We start from the raw sequence: 21,771 nt of genomic DNA on the forward strand, positions 1-21,771 counted from the left end.
CAGCGCTAACTCTTTCAATTCGTTCCTCAATGTTGGGTATCGGGTACAGCTGATCCCTAGTGATCGCATTTAACTTCCTGTAGTCAACACACGGACGAGGGTCCTTGTTAGGGGTTTCTACGAGTATTAGCGGTGACGTGTAGTCACTCTCAGCGGGCTCAATAACTCCCAACTCTAGCATGCGCTGTATCTCTGTCTCCATAATCTCTCTCTGTCTTGGAGACACCCTGTAAGGTTTTGATCTTACTGCTTCGGTAGAGGTCAGCTCAATTTCATGCGTTATCAGTTCGGTTCTACCCGGCCGATCGCTGAATCTGTCGAGATATTCCCCTAACACCCCTTTTAGCTCATCTAGCTGCTCGGGTCTTAGAGCATGCGAGCTTACCGAGTGTTCTACTACTTCTTCTAGGCCGATTTCAGAGTTGGAGGTTGCCCTATACTCCTTAAACTTGGTACCAATGCCATCCGGCTCTTTGACAGTATAGTTAACGACTCCGCTCCGCTCTACATACGGCTTCATCAAATTACAGTGATATATCCTCACTTCCTTCCTGCGACCGGGCATTCTCAAAGCATAGTTAGTTTCTGAAAGTTTGTGCAACACTTTAACGGGCCCGTCCCAGTGAACTTCAAGCTTGTTTTTTCTTGAAGGTTTGACGATCATTACCTGGTCTCCGGCGTTAAACGTACGAAGCCTCGCATTCCTGTCGTAATAGAATTTGGCGTTCTTTTGAGCTAGTGCCATGTTCTTTCCGACTAGTTCTTGGGTTGCGCTTAGCCTTTCCAGTAAATTTAGCACGTATTCAACCACGGTTGGACTCTCCCCTCTTTCCTCCCACATCTCTCTTAACATTCTCAGTGGAGACCGGAGTGTCCTCCCATACACTAGTTCTGCTGGTGAGAACCCTGTCGCCTCATGTGGAACTGTTCGCAAAGCAAACAAAGTTGCCGGCAGACAGTTCTCCCAGTCCTCCTTGTGCTCGCAACATAGCGCACGCAAAACTCGCTTAAGCACCGAATGCCACCGCTCTACACTGTTTGACTGAGGGTTATAGACAGAACTGTGTATTAACTTTACCCCGCACTTTTGCAAGAATGTGGAAGTCAGTGCGCTCGTGAATACTGACCCTTGATCTGCCTGAATTTCGGCTGGAAACCCAACTCGTGCAAACACTGTCAAAAGCGCGTCTACTACTTCGGTGGAGCTGAGCTCTTTCAAAGGGATTGCTTCTGGAAACTTGGTGGCCGGACACAGCATGGTAAACAAGTACCTGTAGCCTGATTTTGTTTTTGGAAGAGGCCCTACCGTGTCTATTACAAGTCGTCTGAAAGGCTCTGTTATTAAGGGCACTACCTTCAGTGGAGCTTTCCAAGTCTCTCCTGGTTTACCAGAACGCTGGCAGGCGTCGCATGATCTTACAAAGTTTTCTACATCTTTGAAACAGCCAGGCCAGTAGTATTCCATAAGCAATCTTTCCTTTGATTTGTTTATGCCTAGGTGGCCGGACCACCCATTTCCATGACAAAGACTCAAAAGGTCCTCCCTATACTTAGTAGGTATGACTAACTGATCTAAAATCCTACCCTTTCGATCTCTGTAATGCCGATACAACAATCCTCCTCTCTCATGTATCGTTACGTTGCGCCTAGCAATGCCTTCTTTAGCTGTGTCACTTAATTTAGCTAAGCTCTCATCATTCTTTTGCTCAGCTGCCAGTGACTCTCTATCCACGCGTAAGAGTTGATCAAAGTTCTTTGAGGCCGGTGATAATAACGACCCTGTCTCGCTTGTGAGCGCGTCTGCTTGCTCTTCCTGCAGGCTAGAACTCTGACACTCTAGTGCTACGCTCTCATTGAGCTGGTCAACTGGCAGGCTCTCCTCAACTGTTCTTTTGTCCCTCGGGCCTAGCTCGGATTCGGGTATTGAAGCTATCCCCTTTTCTGCTTCAGCTGGAGGAGCTTGAGCATTTTCAGCCGAAAGCGCCGCGATCTTACGAGCTTGGCCTCTGGTCAATGCCTGTACTATGCCCTCTCCCAGTTTGAGCCCTCTGTCACGCAGTAACTGATTCGAACGATTCGAAAAGATGTAGGGATACTGCAGTGACAAAAATTTGGAAACTGCAGCCTCAGTCTCTAGCTCCCCGAATGGTCCACTGATTTTGACTTTGGCCATGGGCAGACACACGCTGTGTTCTTCTACAACCTGTTTTATCCATGCTACTTCTCCGGTGAAGTCATCTACCATCACGTAAGACGGATGGACAATGTCCAGCGTGGCGGCACTGTCTCTTAGCACTCGGCATGGTTTTCCATTAACTTGCAGGTCGTGGAGATATGGACTTAAAAGTTCCATATTCTCATCTTTTTCCTCCACGTAGGAAAAAACTACGCTAGACTTCTCGCAGTTTACAGCTATATGTCCCAGTTTGTGGCATTTGTAACAGCGAATTAGTCTAACAGATTCGAATTTTCTTTTCTGTTCTTTTTGTGCGGTTTCTCCGTTAAGTTTCTCCTCGCTCTTTTCTGCGGGCTTTTCCGCCATGTCTACAGGCTCGGATCGTCTAGTTTGCGCACCCTTTTTGAACGGAAATGGTTTCCGCGGTCCATTTCGACCGCCCCAGTTTCCCTCCTCGGCGTTCAACTTTCTACGGGTTGCGTACTCTTCGGCTAATTCAGCCGCCCTTTCCACAGTGTTTACATTACCTCTGTCTTGCACCCACAGTTTCACAGCTTGGGGGATGGTTTTGTAAAACTGCTCTAGACACATGCATTCAATGATCATGTCTCTGCTGTCGTACGCTTCCGCGCTTTTAAGCCACTCGACTAGGTTGGCCTTTAAGCTATATGCAAACTCCGGATAGCCCTCGCTATCTTTCTTGCCTGTGCTCCTAAACCTTTGCCGAAAAGCTTCGGCTGAAAGGCGGTATTTCTTCAGGAGACTAGCCTTAACTTTTGCTTAATCATATGCATCCTGCACACTCAGTCTGGCGATTACTTCCGCCGCCTCACACGGCAACATAGACAGCAACCGCTGTGGCCATGTACTCGGGCCGAAGTTCATCTTCTCGCAAGTCCTTTCAAAATTGCTTAGGAACAAGCCTATGTCGGTCCCGACCTCAAATGGCTTTAATAGCCTGTCCATGCGGTACGATTCTGCCTCACTTGATCGTCCCAGAGCGCCTTCACTTCCTTGAGGCAACTCCAAACGTTTGCTTTCAAGTTCAAGTTGCATTTTCCTTAACTGAAACTCGCGATCTTTATCGCGTTCCTCTCTCTCTCGCTTTTCTCTTTCTCTTTCCCGTTCTTCTCTTTCTCTTTCCCGTTTCTCTCTCTCTTTGAGAAGTTCCATTCCCATTTCAATATCTTCCTCACTGGCCTGATTGGAAATTAGCTCCAATAATTCCGATTTGAGCATTTCCTTGCGTACATCTAGGCCCAGTTCCTCACCAACAATCAACAACTCGTCTCTCAGCAGTGTCCTTAACTCCATGACTGCTGCTTTACTGCCTTGATTCTGCTCTCTAAATCTAGCTAGGAAAACACAACCTAGCTAACACACAACAATCTAGCTTCCCTACTGTTCTAAACAGAACAACCCCAAAATGAAGCCTAGAGAGTCAAAGCAAAAACCAAGCACTCACCGCAGATACAGCACCATGTCGCAAAGTCCATCTCACCGCTGTCAGCCAGTTGTCAGGATTGGGGCTCAATCCCATCGTCCGTGGTCCTTTGCCAAGATTGGAGTACGGCATGAATTCGAAGGTAGCTGGCCCATGCCGTCGTCCAACTTATTTACGCTGAGATCGTTGATGAAGTGAAGAACTGTTTCTCATCGAGAACGAGGAAAAGGGTTTATTTACAGAAATTAAATCAGTCTAACATGACTGCTTGAGAAAAAGAGTATCAGTCCAACATGACTGCATGAGAGAAGTGACTCAGTCTAACATGACTGCTCAAGAGAAGTGTCCTCAGCATTCGCACAACCACAGTTTTTATACACTCGATCCGCCGGTCCTACGACGCGGCGACTGTTCGTTTACTCATCACCAACTCGCCGCTGCTCTGCAGAACAGTTTACGTACACAAAGGCAACCGCGCTCTGATGCCCGACGACGGCGTTGGCGGGGTGCCGAAGCGTGAGACGCACCAAAATACGTTGTCCCCACGGCAGCTTGTCCATGCGTGTCAAATCAGCTCCGCGTTGGGGAACTCCGGAATCATTGTTCACACACGCCGAACTAGTTCCGTCACAATGTTGATGGGACGGGTGGAAGGCGGCGGATTCCAGCGCAAAGGCCGCTTCTTTGAACGCCTCCCAGCTGCAGCGACGGAGAGGGAGAGGTGCGCGTCGTGTCGCCCTGTCGTAACTGCGTGGCAATCTTGTTTCGCAGCTCGCCATTCTTGACAGTATTGGTCGCCTTATGCTGTAAAGCTAAGACTTTTGTTCTCCGGAGTGAATTCTAATTCGAACTTTTGCCATTGTATGTAAAAAAAGAACGAGCTGACCGGTCTAAAACTTACGTGAGCTCATTAACAACTCTCAATACTCTCATTATAGCCAACTAACCCGCTGACATTGAGTAAACAAACAAGCATCTCCATTAATTTTCTTAGCCTACAGTATGGTGAGTCCAAAAGTGCTTTTCTCATCGACAGCACTCGCGTCTCAGTGAGATTCCACTACTTAGCGAATGCTTTAGACTCTCATACTTTATGCTACACGTCGTTCGGCAAAGCGGAGCGTCAATAGGAAATATTACGTGGCCATAACAGTGCCCTAATTGTAATGTGTGGCGCACTCCGGCCCTTTCTCTCAAAACACAGTGTTAGAAAGAAAAACACGTGTTGCTCGTATGTAAACGCGAAAGCCTTTTTCCCCTTTCACCTGTCACAAAAGCGAGCAGTGTAGCATATTTCACGCGATATCATGCAGCACAAAGCAAAAAGGTGTCCGAAATTCAGACGCAGCATACGCACCCCCATTTTGGTGTTCATATGCACATATTGACTTTACGTCACACCGTCTCAGTCCAGCATGTGTAATCGACCAGATACATGCAAACGTAAGTTGTTTCATGTAAAACAAACGACACATTTCATACCTCATACACCACTCGATCTGGATACGCTACATTTTGGGCACCCCATGAGTCGCTAGTGAATGTCTTTTCCGAAAAATAAAGAGCTCAGAGGTAAAGAAAAGGCGTGTAACCATTGCAAGAAATTTTGAATTCGCTACGAACTTGACCTGAGTGGTCTTATGGCTATATACTGAAAATTCTATGGCCCGTTCACTGCTTCAAGCTGCTAGCGCTCAAGTGGACGCTTTCGGTAACCCTCAAACTCCGGGAACAAGAGGAACCTCACACTATCCCTGCTACAGGATCTAGAATCAGCATATGACGATAGCGTAGCGGTTTGAAATCTTTGTGTAGGAGACAGTACACGCTATTTTCCTTTCCTTAAACGAGTTTCTAGCATTTGCGGCGCGCCACAAAAATGGTTCTTAGGTACGTGCGCAACTGCGTTATCAGCTCTGATGTAAGCTGGCTTCTTCACAACAAACGTTGTCGCGCAAAGAAGGCAACCTAATATATTTTTTTTTCGGTAATGCTGGAAAGCTGGTTTCCTTTAAATGCATAAATTCATGGGGACGCTTTACTAATTTCGTTCTTCAAATCTGCATGCCTAACCATGCATGTCTATCCTGTACGTCAAAGCTGCACACCGGTTAGCGAAAGCACTGGCCGACTGTTTAAGACACTGGTTCCTGCGTGCGTGAGACCAGAGCGTTGTTCCAACCACCGCGGTGGCTCAGCGGCTATGGTGTTGTGCTGCTATGCACGAGGTCGCGGGATCAAATTCCGACCGCGGCGGCCGCATTTCGATGAGGGCGAAATGCAAAAACGGCCGTGTCTGGTGCATTGCGGTTAACGCTACAAATCCCCTGGTGGTCAAAATTATCCCGGGGTTGCCCATTACGGCGTGCCTCATAATCGAATCGTGGTTTCGGCACGTAAAATCCCTGTATTCAATTCAGACCATGGTTCCAAATCACGCGGGCGTCGCAAGGTGTACGAGAGTACGAGACCTTTACCGTGAACGGTAAGCGTCATTATCAATAACTAAATGTGAATAAAGACGCATAAGCCCTCGCCAAACCTGAGCCCTCTCCGTTTTGAAACTGGCATTCAGTTGATTACGCCGTCATGACAGTGTCGCGCTAGTCACTACAGCCGAGCTGCAAGTACTAAGAGGATATTAATCTTTGCAATACAGTGGACGGTGCGTGCGTTACATGAAGAGCGCGTATGAAAACTATGACGTCAACTAGCGAGCCAATAACGTGGTAAACGGGGCGCGGCGTCAGAACTAAAAGATGACGACGCAGGCGAAATAGCACGATCTTCGTACGGCCCTGCGTATAACTTTATCAGTGCATGACTGACACGTTCGTGTTCTCCAGGCGTGCTAACTTGTCGCTCACAGCAATACATCTGTCAAACACGTAGCAGTTTCGCCCGAAAATTGAAGCATCGATTGCGATAGCAAATTAGTGGACAACTATACGAAGTAAAGATGGTAGTTTTACCGGCCGTATAAACTTGTAAACATAGGCACATTAACTAAATTAACAAGACTGGTGTAACGCGCGCACAAGTAAACATGGACACATCTCACTCGATGACCGCAGAAACTCGCTGTCAAAACGCTGGAGTGAGGAAGCGCGGCAGCTGCAGCGAGCGAATGGACCTTCGTGCTGCGTCTCGCATCAACGCGAACTAATCCGCCGAAGCACAGCGCACGGTGGACTCTGTCCCCGTCGCGGATGCCTTTCACGATACAGCCGCCCGGGCAGTGTAGAACGCCTCACCCCCCCCCCCTACCCTCCACCCGGAGCCTTGCTCGCGACAGAAGGTGCGCTTCCTCACCACTTTTCTCCCTGTAGTGCGAGTCTGAGTCGAGATCGCCGGCTCACCCACGCACGCTTTCACTCGCGCATACAGCATTATGCGCGCGACGACGATTCTATCACCCACTACATTATACGGAACCTCACGGCGACGGCAGAAATGCGTCCGAAGTGTCCGTACAATTGCTATCGTAATAAAAGAAATATCAGCAAATATATTAAATTGAATACAATGGATTGAAATAGAAAAGATCCCACTTTCGCCTTACAGGCGAAGCAATGAATGCGATAATAACTTCTTAGAATATTACACGAAGTGTAAGACTCGTGTATAAAGACTCGTAACTTCAGCTTTATTTAGCGTGAAGCAAATGTTCACATCACTAATGAAATTCTGGAGAAAAGCTTGGCTATACGGAATCTATGAACATATATCAGCCAAAGAACGGTATACAGCTTTCTTTCTCTTGTCCCTGCTTTCGACTTTCGTAGTGGGCATACGTGCAGTGCGGTGCATATTTAAAGGGAACACACTATAATGTACAGTTCTCACCTTGCTGGTACTCTAGCTGCAAGTGCAAGCTGAAGCTATGTCAGTGCATTGTACAGCTGTGTAGGAAATCGCCAGCTCGACCAACAACAAGTCATTCGCTGCAAAACCGGGCGATTGTACGCTTGCCAAAGGGAAAATTACCACGTGCTCCACACGCGTGCGTTCCCTTGAACACTGAACCGCACGGTACGGGTAAGTAGGTATCTCTGGCAAGATATCCCCACGGCTGTAACTGCTTACGCAACATTTGTATTGCGATGGCAATCAAATGGACACTCCAGGCGAATTTACGCCGGAAGGAAGGCGGGGTTGGTGCAGGTCGTCTTTTCACACGCGCAAAGGGGGAGTGGGGAGATGTGCACGCGCTAGGAGGGGGAGGGGAAGATTAGGGCAGGTTAGTGCGCATCTCCTCTTCTTCTTCAGTTGCGGCTGCTGAGCGCGGCCGCGCAAGTCCTATCTTGGAGGCAATCTGCGGTGGACTCGAAGGCTAGCACACCTGAAATAGTTGATGGCTTCGTGTGTGCTGTGTTCTCGTGTGTCTAGTTCGCATTGAAACGAAACAGAACGAAAGGGAATTCGCTCGCCGCTGCTGCCGCTCTTCATCACGCCAGCATTGTGACAGTGATTGCCCGCGGTCATCCAGTGAGACAGGTCCGTGTTTTCCTGTGCGCGCGTGACAACGTGCTTGCTAATTCAGTTAGTCAGGGAATGTTTACAGCCATTTATGCAGCTCATAAAAGGACTAACCTTGCTTCGTATAGCTGCCTAGTAATTAGCTATCGCAATCATTGCTTCGCCTTTCAGGCGAAACTGCGACTTATGTTTCCATTTCTAAAAATATTTCATTTAAAAGTCGGCGCACTCAAAAGAACCAATTGATATCACTACATCATGAAAACAAAGCACAGAGGAGTGATTTTTCCCCCAAAGGATTCCGCCTCGATCCAGGCTGAGCCACTACACTCCAGGTGTGGATCCCCGCTGCCCCGACTGCAGCGAGGAATGGTCCACATTGAACCGCATCCTGTGGCAATGTTCTGCGTTGCACCACTCACCTTTCAACAGGGAAGAAGACTGGGAAGGAGCCGTCACGAGCGACGACCTTCAAGTCCAGCTTCGGGCTGTCCAAAGGGCCTGCGACGGGGCTGAAGATCACGTTCCTTCACCCAAGGCGCGGGTGCGGCCCGCGACTACGACAACGTAGTCCCTTAGGACCAAATAAAGTTTCTTGCGTGTCTGTCTGTCCCCCAAGGGGTGGTTAAAACCTTCCGTTAAACACGAACGGCACTACACGTTTTAAATTATGGGGTTTAACGTGCCAAAACCACTTTCTGATTATGTGTGTGGGTTTCCGACGCGTGCGTCGTGCTAATTTTGATTAATCATAGCTATCGCCATAGCAACGCTCACAGCCGCCACGCCAGAATGTGCGCGTTCAGTTCACTGTTTTAAACCTTGTCCTGTTCTCGTTTTAGCCAGCGATATGGGGTTTGGCGTGTGCTTAGTTAAGTGCGGGACATCTGTGTTTATTTTTTCCCGAACTATATAGCGCTATATAATTAGTGCCAGCGGCCCCGATCAAATGAAGAAAGAAATTGTTCAAAACGAAGCGAGTGCAGCGAATTGTGAAGCATCTGCGCCAGTCTATTTCGAGAAATGCGCCGTCTCCCTAGCAGCACATAAGGGTTATCTCGTTTCTTTTCGTCGTCTTCTTTTTTTTTTTGCTTTACGCCTTTGCAGCATCGTTTTTTCGAGCTCAAAAATGAAACAGTGGGCACGCGTTTCTAAGCCTGCGGCAACGGTATTGATATTCCATATTAAAAAAAAATAAAGTTTGTTTTGCTTACTTTCGCGCGGCTTTCTTTACGGGCGTTAAGTTAACCGGCACACCGAGTGGCTCCCGACACGGATAACTGCGTAATAAATGGTCTTGCACGAACATCATCAGTCAAGAACGCCGGCAACACTGTTTATCTTATTTTTATTTTTCCTGTCAAAAAACGCGGTTGGAAGAAACGGTGGTCCGGAACCGAACGTAATAACAGCGTCGAGTGCGATACATGGAAGAACCGCGTGCGGGGAGGGGTGTGAAGATATGAGCCGAGAACTGATGCCGTGAAGCTGACAATTTCGAGGCATCTTTTATTTTTTCCTTGGCTCGAAACTTGAGGTTTCATCGACTGTGAATGCATCTACACGTCCCGCTATAGACTAATCGTTTCGCCTGCTTTAAGCTAAACATCGCGGTTTCTTGTAACAGTATAGTCTCTTGTAACATCGGGTGGGAAAAAAAAGGTGTGTAGAAGATGGTGGCATGTAATATGGACAAAATTATAGGTTAGACGAAGCGAAATGTGTCACTGGGTTTTGCAGTGCAGTGCGCACAAGGCCACCACAGCACTCATGCGCTTCTTGAATGCAAGTGGACATGACGAGTGCTCGCGACCTTATACACGCACGTACGTTAATGAACGTTCGTCTGCGGGTACGCGCGCAATGACTCTCCTTCTTCCTCATTATCTTTCTTTCCGCCTTTCCTCATTCCTAGAGTAGGGTAACCAACCGGGCCCGACATTGGTCGATTTCCCAACTACTCCGTCTTTATCTCTCCCTCTCTCGCTGTCTTGTAACACCACGGATTCTTGCAATCGTCACGATCTAAGTCTCGGGAATGAAAATAAAACTCAGGATGAATTTGCCCGGTTGCAGGGACACAAAGCGATCATAGTGCGCGGTGACGTTCAATGAAGACTCTATATATATATATATATATATATATATATATATATATATATATATATATATATATATATATATATATATATATATATATATATATATACACACATATATAAAGTTTCGTTAAGGCTTGAGGCCTGCAAAAACATCAGAAGAGGAATTCTACAATGTGTCCCAGCTAACTTTATCCTCTAAGACGACGCGACCAATTGCACGTTGCTGGATATTGTATGGAGTAAGTCAGACCATTTTGGTATTCTGTTTATTTGCATAATCAGTCAAAATTAATTAACCAACTTCTGAAGCAGCGAAGTTTGGCACAAAATTTCCTCAGTAGGTTCTAGAGCGGTTTGTAAAACGCCCGATTAAACAGTTTCTAACTTTCTAGCTATTAAGTATTAATTGCTTTTTTTCTTACTGCAGATGCCCGCGAAATACAACAAAAAATACCGCGTGACATGTCCGCTTGCGCGCCGTGATTGCAGCGCTCCCAAACGTTCCGCGTACAAACGAACATAGCATTTAGCCGGGTGTGCTGACGCTTGAAAGACCACAAGGCAAGCGACCCAGGTGTTCGCTGTGCGATTTACGCCAGCAAAGGTTATCGCTTGCACTGCGATAACAATTGTAAATATACCGTGTAAACCGTTTGTCTACTCTGCTTCCACGTAACAGTATTTATTTTAAGTGTGCCACACTGTCACTGTCAATACCATTTTGTGAGTACGTGCCATTGCATAAAAAGAAAATCAGTACCATTATCGTCATTATCAACAACAACAACAGCAAGAATACGTGGTGATCATCTCGGAGAGGTAGTACGTATTGCCTCGATAAAAGTATATGTTCGATTGTGGCCTAATGATTAGGAATGAAGGCACAGAATGGTTAGAAATGCTTAATTCATCAAAGAATTTGCGCTCTTCATGATGTATGTTTGTTGCAATGAGGATGTTTAGCTGTGATTTGCTTTATCACAGAGTAATTCCGCAGAAAACAAGGTCAGCAGCCACAGAACCTATAAGGGTAGTAAAGATGGTGGTGTCCTGCGCGCGAGCTATTTTGCAGGGCAGCAGCAGCACACAGCCAGTAGCCACGGAGAAAGAAAAGAAAGAAAGAGAGGGAGAGAAAAGGTGCGCTTTTAAGGGTGTCAGGCAATAACACACTCAATCCAATGTTATTCACTGCATGCTTAGCATAAACATTCGAGCTGTTAGGCTGGCAAGAATTAGGAATGAGCAACCTCAAGTTTCAAGCCAAGGAAAAATAAAGGATGCCTCGAAATTGTCATCTTCACGACATTGGTTCTCAGCTCACATCTTCACGCCCCTCCCCTTACACGCTTCTTCCATGTATGCTTGAGAGCCTTAGCGGACAAAGTGTAAGAGTATATACGAAGATTAATATGCGTGAAATTTGTGTAATGTTCGATAGCCTAGCAAAAGAACGAGAATTCATGATTGGCAGTCACTCCCCAAAATATGCGCAAAGGTACTTTTGTTTAGGTCAAGCTGTCCATATAAGAGCGAAGCCTACAAAAGAATAAGTTGGAAGGCAATTCAACCTCCAGTAGAAGTCGATGAAAGACAACGTATGACTGAGCGAGTTGGGTTTGAGAATGAGGTGTGAACCATACGATTTATTCTGAGAGGCCCGTAGCATATCAGGTGAGAGCGTCTGCGTCTCCGACTAGAGTCCCAGCATATCAGCGACAGTCTCAAAACGCTACCTGTTACGAGGAAGAATGTGAGAACGTTCCCCATACAACCGGTACCACAGCACGGTGGTACCTCCGAGAGCACCGGTACTGATACCACTGGAAGTGCAGCTACCACCTAGAGCATCGCTACAATTGGGAACACCGGTACCGCCGGTACCAGATCTATTTGGGATCACGGCATGCATTTTAGGCTACGCAATCTGCGGGAACGGCCCACGAATGAGGCTCAAAAAATACCCGATACGAAAAGGTAGTGCTAACTCGCCAAGAAAGACTTTATCTTTCAAAGTCAAGCCATGAGTAAAGGTATCTCTTGGTTATCGCTCCACCGACATAGACGCTCTTGTGAATCTGCTTACGCTTATTGCTAAAGTACATGAGCGCGTCTTCGCTATTGTTTCTTGACAGGCTCCACGTAATTGTATCCACTTCCACGGGCACGTTCACGACATTCCTCTTAAATCCATGCAAAGAGCCCAGCCCTCCCACCGTACTGGAGGCGCACAATGCTCATGAACAGACTTCGTTGTGAACAGCGTTCAGACATTAGAGAGTTCTAGATTAGAAAAAGCTTTTTTAAATCTAAAGCTCTCTATTTGTTCGGAGGCGGAAGGTACGCGGGTGTCGGCGGGCAGGCGAAGCAGTTTTAGGGGGACCGTCGGGGAAAGTTGATCTTGTTTAGCTTCGCAGGGAAGCTATACCGCACGCCTTAATGTCCCTCACCCGTTTTCTGGGAAAATCGGGCGCAAGCACATCAAAAATGGATCTGCTGCACGGATCTCGCGTCGTATGCGAACCAGTTTGTCGCATACCGAGCAAGTAGACCCAAAGGAATTTCGCGTGAAGTGTGTGTGAAAGTACCGATCCGCGGCTCTGCGCAGGGACAGTGCCGCCCTGTCGGTCGCTCTCCAGGCTTGTGCGACCGCTCGAAGCTTGTCCAGAAGCATTGTCCTCGCTCGCAGACGTTGTCCCTCATGCGGGCTTCTTTAACGATTCGACTATTGTGCAGGCACAGCTCTTGTTCTTCGGATGCTTCTCCGCACCCTAGATCCTCCTTGGCAGCTCTGATGAGCTCGAAAGAGAGAGACAAATAACATTTATTAGTACCAAAGGAGCTAAAGCCCCAGCCCGGACCTCCTGGTAGGCTCCTGCCTCCTGGAATAGCACGTTCTTGACGTGCTGCCCCAGAAGCGGCCACCGTAGCTTTTGAAGCTCCCGTGGGGGAGTGGTCCACTTTGAAGTTTACGTTTGCGCAAGAGTTCAGTATACTCAGAAGGTTATATAATAAAACGCTATAAAAGGAGAAAGCAAGCTGTGCGCCTAACAGTCCTTGCTGTCTCTTCTTTTACTGTTTTCAAATTTCCCTACAGGAACGAATCGGCCGAAGAGTGCCGCGCGCTCCCAGCAATGCCGGAATTGCTCAATATTCCTTCCGTAGCTGTACTGAAGCTCTGGGGACCATGCCGTGCAAAAGCAGCTTGGTTTCCTGCCTCTCATGAATAATGCATGAAATTCCAATGCCTCAAGTCTGCAATCAATCATGTTTGTAACAACAACAAAAACAGTGTAAACAGTGGCACTGGACGAAATGCTGCGAACGTGAGGACACTTTTCGTTTGCCAACAGAAACTCGTGCTTGACATGCACCGATATTGTACAAACGCAGACGAGGCGCAAGAAAAACACGTCTTAAACGTATGTTGTTCCTCGCGGCAGACCTTCTTTTGTTTTCATGCATAAAGATTGTTCGCTCGCAGAAATTTTCAATTGATCTTTATCATTCTATAGGGTCGTTTTTTTTTTACTTTTGAAGCGAAGCTTTTGTTGCTTTAATGCGCGCTTCCGTCCCCGCACTCAGTGTCATGGATATGATTCAGTGTCATTGGAGGTCACGTGATACGGCTATTTTAAGGAGAAGCTTTCTTTGCGAAGCAGAAAAATGGTCTAAAAGGGAAGAACAACTATATACTCGGTTAATTCGACCTTTTGTACTGGTGAAAACAAGAGACACCTACTACGACCTACTAACCAGTTCCTATGCGCGATACTTAGCATCTCGGAAATTTGAAGAAACCAACAACATGACTAGGTGAGCTGGTGGCTGCATCATCACCATCATCATCCTATTTTTTGTATTCTTCAAGAAGAGATATCCAATTGCCCGGGTCTTGCGCAAGTTGACATGTACGGTCTTATGCCTGCAAATATCCTAATTTCATAGAACCGCATAATTCTTTGACGTCCTGAACTGCACTTCCCTTCCCTTGGCACCCATTCGGCAACTCTAATAAACCACTGGCTATCTTCCCTACGCCATACATGGCCTGCCCAGCTCGATTTCTTCCTCGTGAATATTGGCAACCTCCGTTTGTTCTCAGCCCCACACCACTGTCTTCCTGCATCATAACATGCTAATAGTTTTGCTCATATAACAGAACAGAACTCATGTAACCAATCGTTTTTTTTTTTATGTAGTAATGCTAATAATGCTGCGACGGGGACTAGTTGGTGAAACATTATGCAGGAGGCATAACAAAGGACACACCAGCCGCGGTTGCTTAGTGGCTATGGTGTTGGGCTGCTAAGCACGAGGTCGCGGGATATAATTCCGCCCACGGCGGCCGCATTTCGATGGAGGCGTAATGCGAAAACGTCCGTGTACTTAGATTTCGGTGCACGTTAACGAACCCCAGGTGGTCCAAATTTCCGGAGTCCCCGACTGCGGCTTGCTTCATAGTCATATCGTGGTTTCGGCACGTAAAATCCCATAATTTATTTTTTTATAACAAAGGACAGGTTAAGCGTGGCAAGAAGACACAGTACAATGCGAACTCACGTTTTCTTTTTTTTCTTTCTTTATATTACTGCATGCGTCTTACGTACACATCTCAAACAACAAAAATAACAGACATGTAAAGAGGACACCAGAACTAATAATGAAAAAAAACGATTAATACTACACAGCTCGACTTATCTACATCCCTATCGGTATACTAACCCTACAGATGTGTAGGGTTAGTATAGCTGGTCGGCTCTGTTGATTACGCAGTCACGCAATGAAACTATATATTAACGGTACGTAAGTATCCTCACTGGCAACAGACGCACCTTGAAGTGAGCAATCCATTTATTAAAGCGAACTTTTCTACGCCTTAATAATATTTATAATAATATTTGGGGTTTTACGTGCCAAAACCACTTTCTGATTATGAGGCACGCTGTAGTGGAGGACTCCGGAAATTTTGACCACCTGGAGTTCTTTAACGTGCACCTAAATCTAAGCACACGGGTGTTTTCGCATTTCGCCCCCATCGAAATGCGGCCGCCGTGGCCGGGATTCGATCCCGCGACCTCGTGCTCAGCAGCCCAACACCATAGCCACTGAGCAACCACGGCGGGTTTTCTACGCCTTCTTTGCCGGGGTTCGGCGCGGGTACTCGGTCAGTTTCCTGCCGAACAAGGTGGGCCGTCCTAGAGATGGTGTAATTGTAAACTGGTTTGATCCCGGAGATCGATCGATCGATTGATCTATCTATCTATCTATCTATCTATCTATCTATCTATCTATCTATCTATCTATCTATCTATCTATCTATCTATCTATCTATCTATCTATCTATCTATCTATCTATCTATCTATCTATCTATGTTTGTATATAATCATTTTCCTGTCAACCTGGGTCAATGTGTAGTCCATGGTCGGATGGTAAGAGTATCGGGCTGCTGTGCTGAAGGATCAGGGTTCGAAATCAACTATCAGACCAACTTGGATCACTGAGTATTTGCCAATGCGTAAATACGTGACGCTATTCAACGTACCTCTTTCCTGCTGACATTGGTCACTGTATAGATGCGGAGTGGGTAAGCAACGCTGCTCGAGGAAACTCTTTGACGCCGACTTGGACCACGGGGCATGTGGCACTCGGTCTGTGCTGGTCTTCAATGAACCTCTTTCATGCCAGCATGGGTCACTGTGCCGCTCCTCAGTGACAAAAAAATCATTAAAATTTATTTGATGCTAGGCGGAATCTAACCCACGTAACATGGGTTGCTCAAGGACAGCAACCCGACGGGTCAGCAGGCTGCGCCACAAGTGTTTTCTTTTGTTTTTTTTTAACACTGAAAGCTGTATATGACTAACCTTCCGTAGCTTTTTCTGTGTCCGGTAACAGAAATGGACTTAGCGATTTCTAACAAACCCATACGGGTGCAGTGCGACGACGCAGATGTCAAAATGTGGAACATATTAGAACGCTCGCCGTGAACAATAGCGTGACGTCAAGGTTATCGCATTATATAAGTAGGAGAGGTATTGGTGCTAAAAACAGCTGCGTTACCGATGGGACGGACATGTATAGTTCGTACACCCGGAGAACAACATGCGTACGAGGAGCGTGGGAAGGAACAGCAACGAGAATGTAAACGGCGCCGGCGCGAGACGACCACTGATAAAGAACGTTCCCGCGATGCTGAAGGACAACGACAATCGCGAGCCCGGGCACCTCCGAACGAGCAACGACGCCAGACTCGCAACGCAGAAAATGACACCCATTCCACTCCGTTAAGATGGAATGGCAGGGAAATCACTTTGCTTTTCGTTTGGAAGCTTTGACTGTCGTCATATTTCGCTGCCAATCCATCTTCACAGAGTGGAATGGTTATAATATTTTCTTTCATGGTATTTATTACGAATATAATACGTACTTGCGTAAGGTATTTACATAGCGGCCAAAACAGACGTAGCCGCATCTACAAGCACGAAACAAACACTTCACAGCACAATTATTGCAGTAAACACTTCTCTAAAAGGCAGGCAAAAGGATGCAATGTATCAACAATGGATACAAGTCTGGTTTAAAGTCTCTTTGATCATAAAAGTCTTTCAATTGTGAAATACACTGGGTACGTGCCACTTTTCAATGAACGTCTCCCACGCCAACGTGTTAGCGAGCTGCGCCATAAATGCTCTGGGTTTGTGCCACTTTGCAATGAACCTCTCGCCAACTTGGGTCATTGCGTATGCGCCACTGGGCTTGTGGCAAGCGAGCGAACAATTCTCAGCGTTCGCAGGCACCGGCGTGCCCCGCTTCTCGTCTCGGAGGCTAAGCGCGTACTTCTCTGCAGCGCCGCTAGATGCCGCAGCGTGCTTAGAGAGAAGCTCAAAAGAGGAACCCGGCTGCCGCGTGGGGCGTTTCTTTCGTGCTTCAATGGATAAAACGACGTTTTGTTAGGAAAGCAACACGAACGCCAATGCATTTCTCCGCAAAGTTCGGAAATTAATATCTCGAAATTGGTGCCATCCTCAGAATTCGTTCCAAGTGTATTCGCGTTGCGAATTACACGGCTTGAATTTGTAAATTGTAATATGGGCCATAAGGTTGTTAATTTGTTAATAATTTTGTTAGTGGATTATGCACTTCAATTCTTGTGCAAGTATTGTCCGCCTCATCGAGTAGACCAGCTTATGAACTGTAATAGTGCGAACTGCCTCAGGTAACTTTAAAAAATTTTTGAAAGTTTTGGCTAAAAAACTCTGCATATTTAATTCAATGCTAACGCATTACCGTCGACAGTCATCGCAAGATGGTTTCTGCCATTTTTTATTATGATACTCCGAACACATTTGCAGTATTCCTAAAGGTTATCAGAAGTTATATTCATGATACTGATACAGCGTTCCTAAAGCTTCAGAGATACCCTTGACGTGATCAGCGAAACTTAATCTAGCACAGTTGCTGGTATGCTTGTAGATCTACAAGTATCCGGAGAGCATCCATTTTCTACTGAGAATTCTTCGTCGAACCTTCAGCAGTGATAACGTTTCTTTCGTTGGATGTCACTGTATAGATGCTTTAAATTGTGGTTTCCCCACAGTTGGTATAAAGAAAATCTGGCCACCATGATGTTGCAGGTCTTGTCATTCTCCCGCAGCAGAGAAGAATCGTGGCTCTCGAGATTGGTTTTCGTTACGCTAAGGTATAGCCATCGCTTTAAGGAGTGCGGCGGACACCGCATAGGATAATGAACCAGGCGCTCCCATCATTTATTCCAGCTCACTGGAATGAAGGCGCGTTTGTCAATTGACGTCTTACTGCAGAATAATTGAATAACTTTACTAAAGAGCATTGTCTACTTCAGTCGAGGTCTGTCTTGAAAGCCAGAATGCCGTGTTTGTTATAGAAACTGCAAATCTTGGATGTATTCCCGCAACCAGGTGACACCGCTTCGCTCAGAACATTATTCCGCGGTCGTTCCATAATTTTCAAACTGAATAGCGCAATTATGCTAACCTATATAAAGCCTGAAAATGTTGGCAACGATATAAAACATGAGCGGCAAACTTTAAGCACCTAAGTATTGTTAAAAATAAAAAAGAAGAAAGGGAATTGTATGTGAGTTTTTACGGTCCTTTTTACAAAGCGCGTTCGCCAAACACTGTGTGCTTCCAAACAGGAATACAGAATCTCTGGCCAGCCACACAAACAGCCTGGTGGCAAGAGACGCAGCGCAATACTGGGCTGATATCGGTAGGCGCAGAGAGCCTAGATGCCTCTAATCCAAGGTAATAAGAACAGGCCTTAGCAAAGCTATTGCGACACCCCCCACCCCCACCCACCCACCCCTACCCCCACGGAAAAAAGGCATATTGCGGCGCAGCGAATTGTCGCATGGTGAAAGTTCGATTTTGTTACTTCTTTTGCGGAAAGTAATGGGCCACGGGACGCTTCAGTTGCCGGACACTCTTATTGTATTATTTATATGGACATTCCAGGCGCATTCCTGTCGTCGCCCTCATGTTCTGTATAAATTCCAAGGGCGATTACATCGTGACCGCGCGCCGCATGCTGTATGCGCGACTGTCGACAATGGTGACTCAGTCTTGCGTGTGCAAAGGGGAGAAGCGGGAAGGAAACGCGCCGCCTTCCGTAGCACACGATACATCGGGGGGAGTGGATGGAATGGGGGTAATGCAGTTATTATTTATGTATTTTATCCCTTGACAAATTGTTTATGGGGAAGCTTTAGCTCGGGCCCAACTCCGACGCGGCCTATTCAAATACATGCAAAACGCAGAAACGCTTTTCTGAGATAACCTCTAGATCGCTTTTAATAAAATTTGTTGCATTTGAGAGAGAAAGTTGAATTCTAGTGTCTGCTGAAAGCTGAATTTTGATTTGGGGCCTGAATTTTGACTAAAATATTTTGAAAAATTCGAAAGTTCAAAAGAAATGGAACCACGGCGTTTGCAAACTAATACCTCTGCATCAAGAACACATATCGCGCTTCTGTAAATGCCATGTACTATAACAGTCAAAGCGCACAAATGTGTTGTGTCAATTTGTGTCTGACCTGAATTGGTTACGTTGTGAGCAAGGGTTCTGCAAAAGCCGTATTTCCATAATACTAAATTTTTTTGAGATTCATGTGTAACATATCGTTTTTCCGCTTTAGATGTACTATTATATGCAATTCGCAGAATTGTGATATCATTCTTCATTGTTGGGTTACAATGTTTTAAACTTGATAGTATCGTTGACTAAAAATTGGCGATTGTTGACATATTTTAATAAAGAGTTGCCAACCTAAATGAAAAATTCAAAACGAACAGTCCCTAGAATTTAAGTTTCATTTCTTAAATGCAACAAACTTCGTCAAATTTGGTGCAGTGGTTGCCAAGAAAAACGAATTCTCCTTTTACATGTACTTAGATAGGAGCACCCGAGCTAAAGCTTCCCCTTAAGGAAGAAGCCGAGCTGCAACATGACAGAGTCATTCCACTCCTTAGTATGCCAGTCACTATTTTTGCAGCCAACTACTGCGCACGTCTTCAATCCACATGATTGAATTCGGTATTATTGAAGCACAGTGCGTTAGTGAAAACTCAGTTTCATTTCCGACAGCCGATCGTACAGAAGCAAGGTAGATGTAGATATTTGTGACGTGCTGGCCAGAAGCAAGCTGTAAGCGGTAATGGTTTCGTATTCTTGCGCTGTCACTGAGGCGACGTGCTGCGCGCCGTCGAAAGCGCCACCTCGTTTCTCTAGAACAAACTGCTCCTCGAAAAGGGTCAATACGGCGGTTCGCGCTTCTTGCTTCTATAGCAAGATGGCGGCGACCGGCTTCCCTCCTGGGCTTCACCTCCACTCCAGAAGTCCTTGAAAACAAAGCTTTTACACGTGATACGCAGTACAACGTGAGTGTCGTAGCCACGCGTGCGCTTTTGATTTCTGAAGCATGTCGTCTCTCTAAGACATGAGAGAGCTGGAAGAAAGGATATTAAATCGCATGCGTGCTCAGAATGTTGCGCGCGTGCAAAGGCAATCATTTTCGCCACTACGCATTGAGGGACGCAAGTGCCGCTCACTTGCGTAATTTTTTCTCTTCATAATACGCATAGAATAAAGTGAGAAGCTATAATAATATACGAACTCCAATTTTAAGCAATAAGTCATCATCATCATCATCATCATCATCATCATCAGCCTGTTTACGCCCACTGCAGGGCAAAGGCCTCTCCCATACTTCTCCAACTACCCCGGTCATGTACTAATTGTGGCCATGTTGTCCCTGCAAACTTCTTAATGTCATCCGCCCACCTAACTTTCTTCCGCCCCCTGCTACGCTTCCCTTCCCTTGGAATCCAGTCCATAACCCTTAATGACCATCGGTTATCTTCCCTCCTCATTACATGTCCTGCCCATGCTCATTTCTTTTTCTTGATTTCAACTAAGATGTCATTAACTCGCGTTTGTTCCCTCACCCAATCTGCTCTTTTCTTGTCCCTTAACGTTACACCTATAATTCTTCTTTCCATAGCTCGTTGCGTCGTCCTCAATTTAAGCAGAACCCTTTTCGTAAGCCTCCAGGTTTCTGCCCCATACTTGAGTACTGGTAAGACACAGCCGTTATACACTTTTCTCTTGAGGGATAATGGCAACCTGCTGTTCATGATCTGAGAATGCCTGCCAAACGAACCCCAGCCCATTCTTATTCTTCTGGTTGCTTCAGTCTCATGATCCGGATCCGTGGTCACTACCTGCCACAAGTAGATGTATTCCCTTACCACTTCCAGTGCCTCGCTACCTATCGTAAACTGCTGTTCTCTTGCGAGACTATTAAACATTACTTTAGTTTTCTGCAGATTAATTTTCAGACCCACCCTTCTGCTTTGCCTCTCCAGGTCAGTGAGCATGCATTACAATTAGTCTCCTGAGTTACTAAGCAAGGCAATAAGCAGCCAGGGATTCTTAGCACCCTCTGCTGCGTCACAGATCTGACCGCCGCCGTGGTCAGTTGCTTCGCGGCTGCTGGGGACTGAGGGCCGGCGTTTGATTGTTGTATTCATATAGGAGGTTGTGGCCAAGTACTGCACCAGGGTGGCCAATCCTGCTCTGGTGAGAGAGTGCGTTACCGGTTCTGATCACCGGGACCAGGCCGCACTCCAGGCCTGTTTATGCAATTTTCTCAACACGTTTTTCTTTTTTTTTCGGTGCAAAATTGCGCGGCACCGAAATTCGAACCACGATCCTCTTGCAGTATGCAGTACTTAATGACAGGCGACTTACGTACAGTAATCTTATATACTGCATCCGAAGTATACGAAGGCTTCGCCGCCAGGTCGCGCTACTTACTGGCTTTTGAGATTTTCTTTGCCAATTTAAAATTGCCGTTCCTACTTGAATCGCGAACAGCGTGCTCGCTTCTATCACTATAAATCATAATCGTATCATTTACATCAACGTTTCACAGCACATTCTGACCAGTTGTCACTCCCTTTATAGTCGTGTTTGATGGCAAATATATCTTCTCTGGATAATGTATCGGCGCTACTTGCGTTTGTTTTAA

The 21,771-nt window shown here is 46.3% G+C and overlaps 1 protein-coding gene across 1 annotated transcript in view; it reads right to left on the minus strand.

Annotated features, from left to right (window-relative positions):
• The window catches only part of LOC135914317 (guanylate cyclase soluble subunit beta-1-like), a 969,460-nt gene extending 960,923 nt beyond the window's left edge, over positions 1-8,537 (minus strand). The window contains exon 1 of the mRNA XM_070535561.1: positions 8,522-8,537. The gene's annotated coding sequence lies outside the window, so the exon portion shown is untranslated. The remainder of the gene's footprint in view (positions 1-8,521) is intronic.
• Positions 8,538-21,771: the final 13,234 nt, after the last annotated feature.

The sequence above is a fragment of the Dermacentor albipictus genome, chromosome 3 (genome assembly GCF_038994185.2).
Source record: "Dermacentor albipictus isolate Rhodes 1998 colony chromosome 3, USDA_Dalb.pri_finalv2, whole genome shotgun sequence".
Lineage (NCBI taxonomy): Eukaryota > Metazoa > Arthropoda > Arachnida > Ixodida > Ixodidae > Dermacentor > Dermacentor albipictus.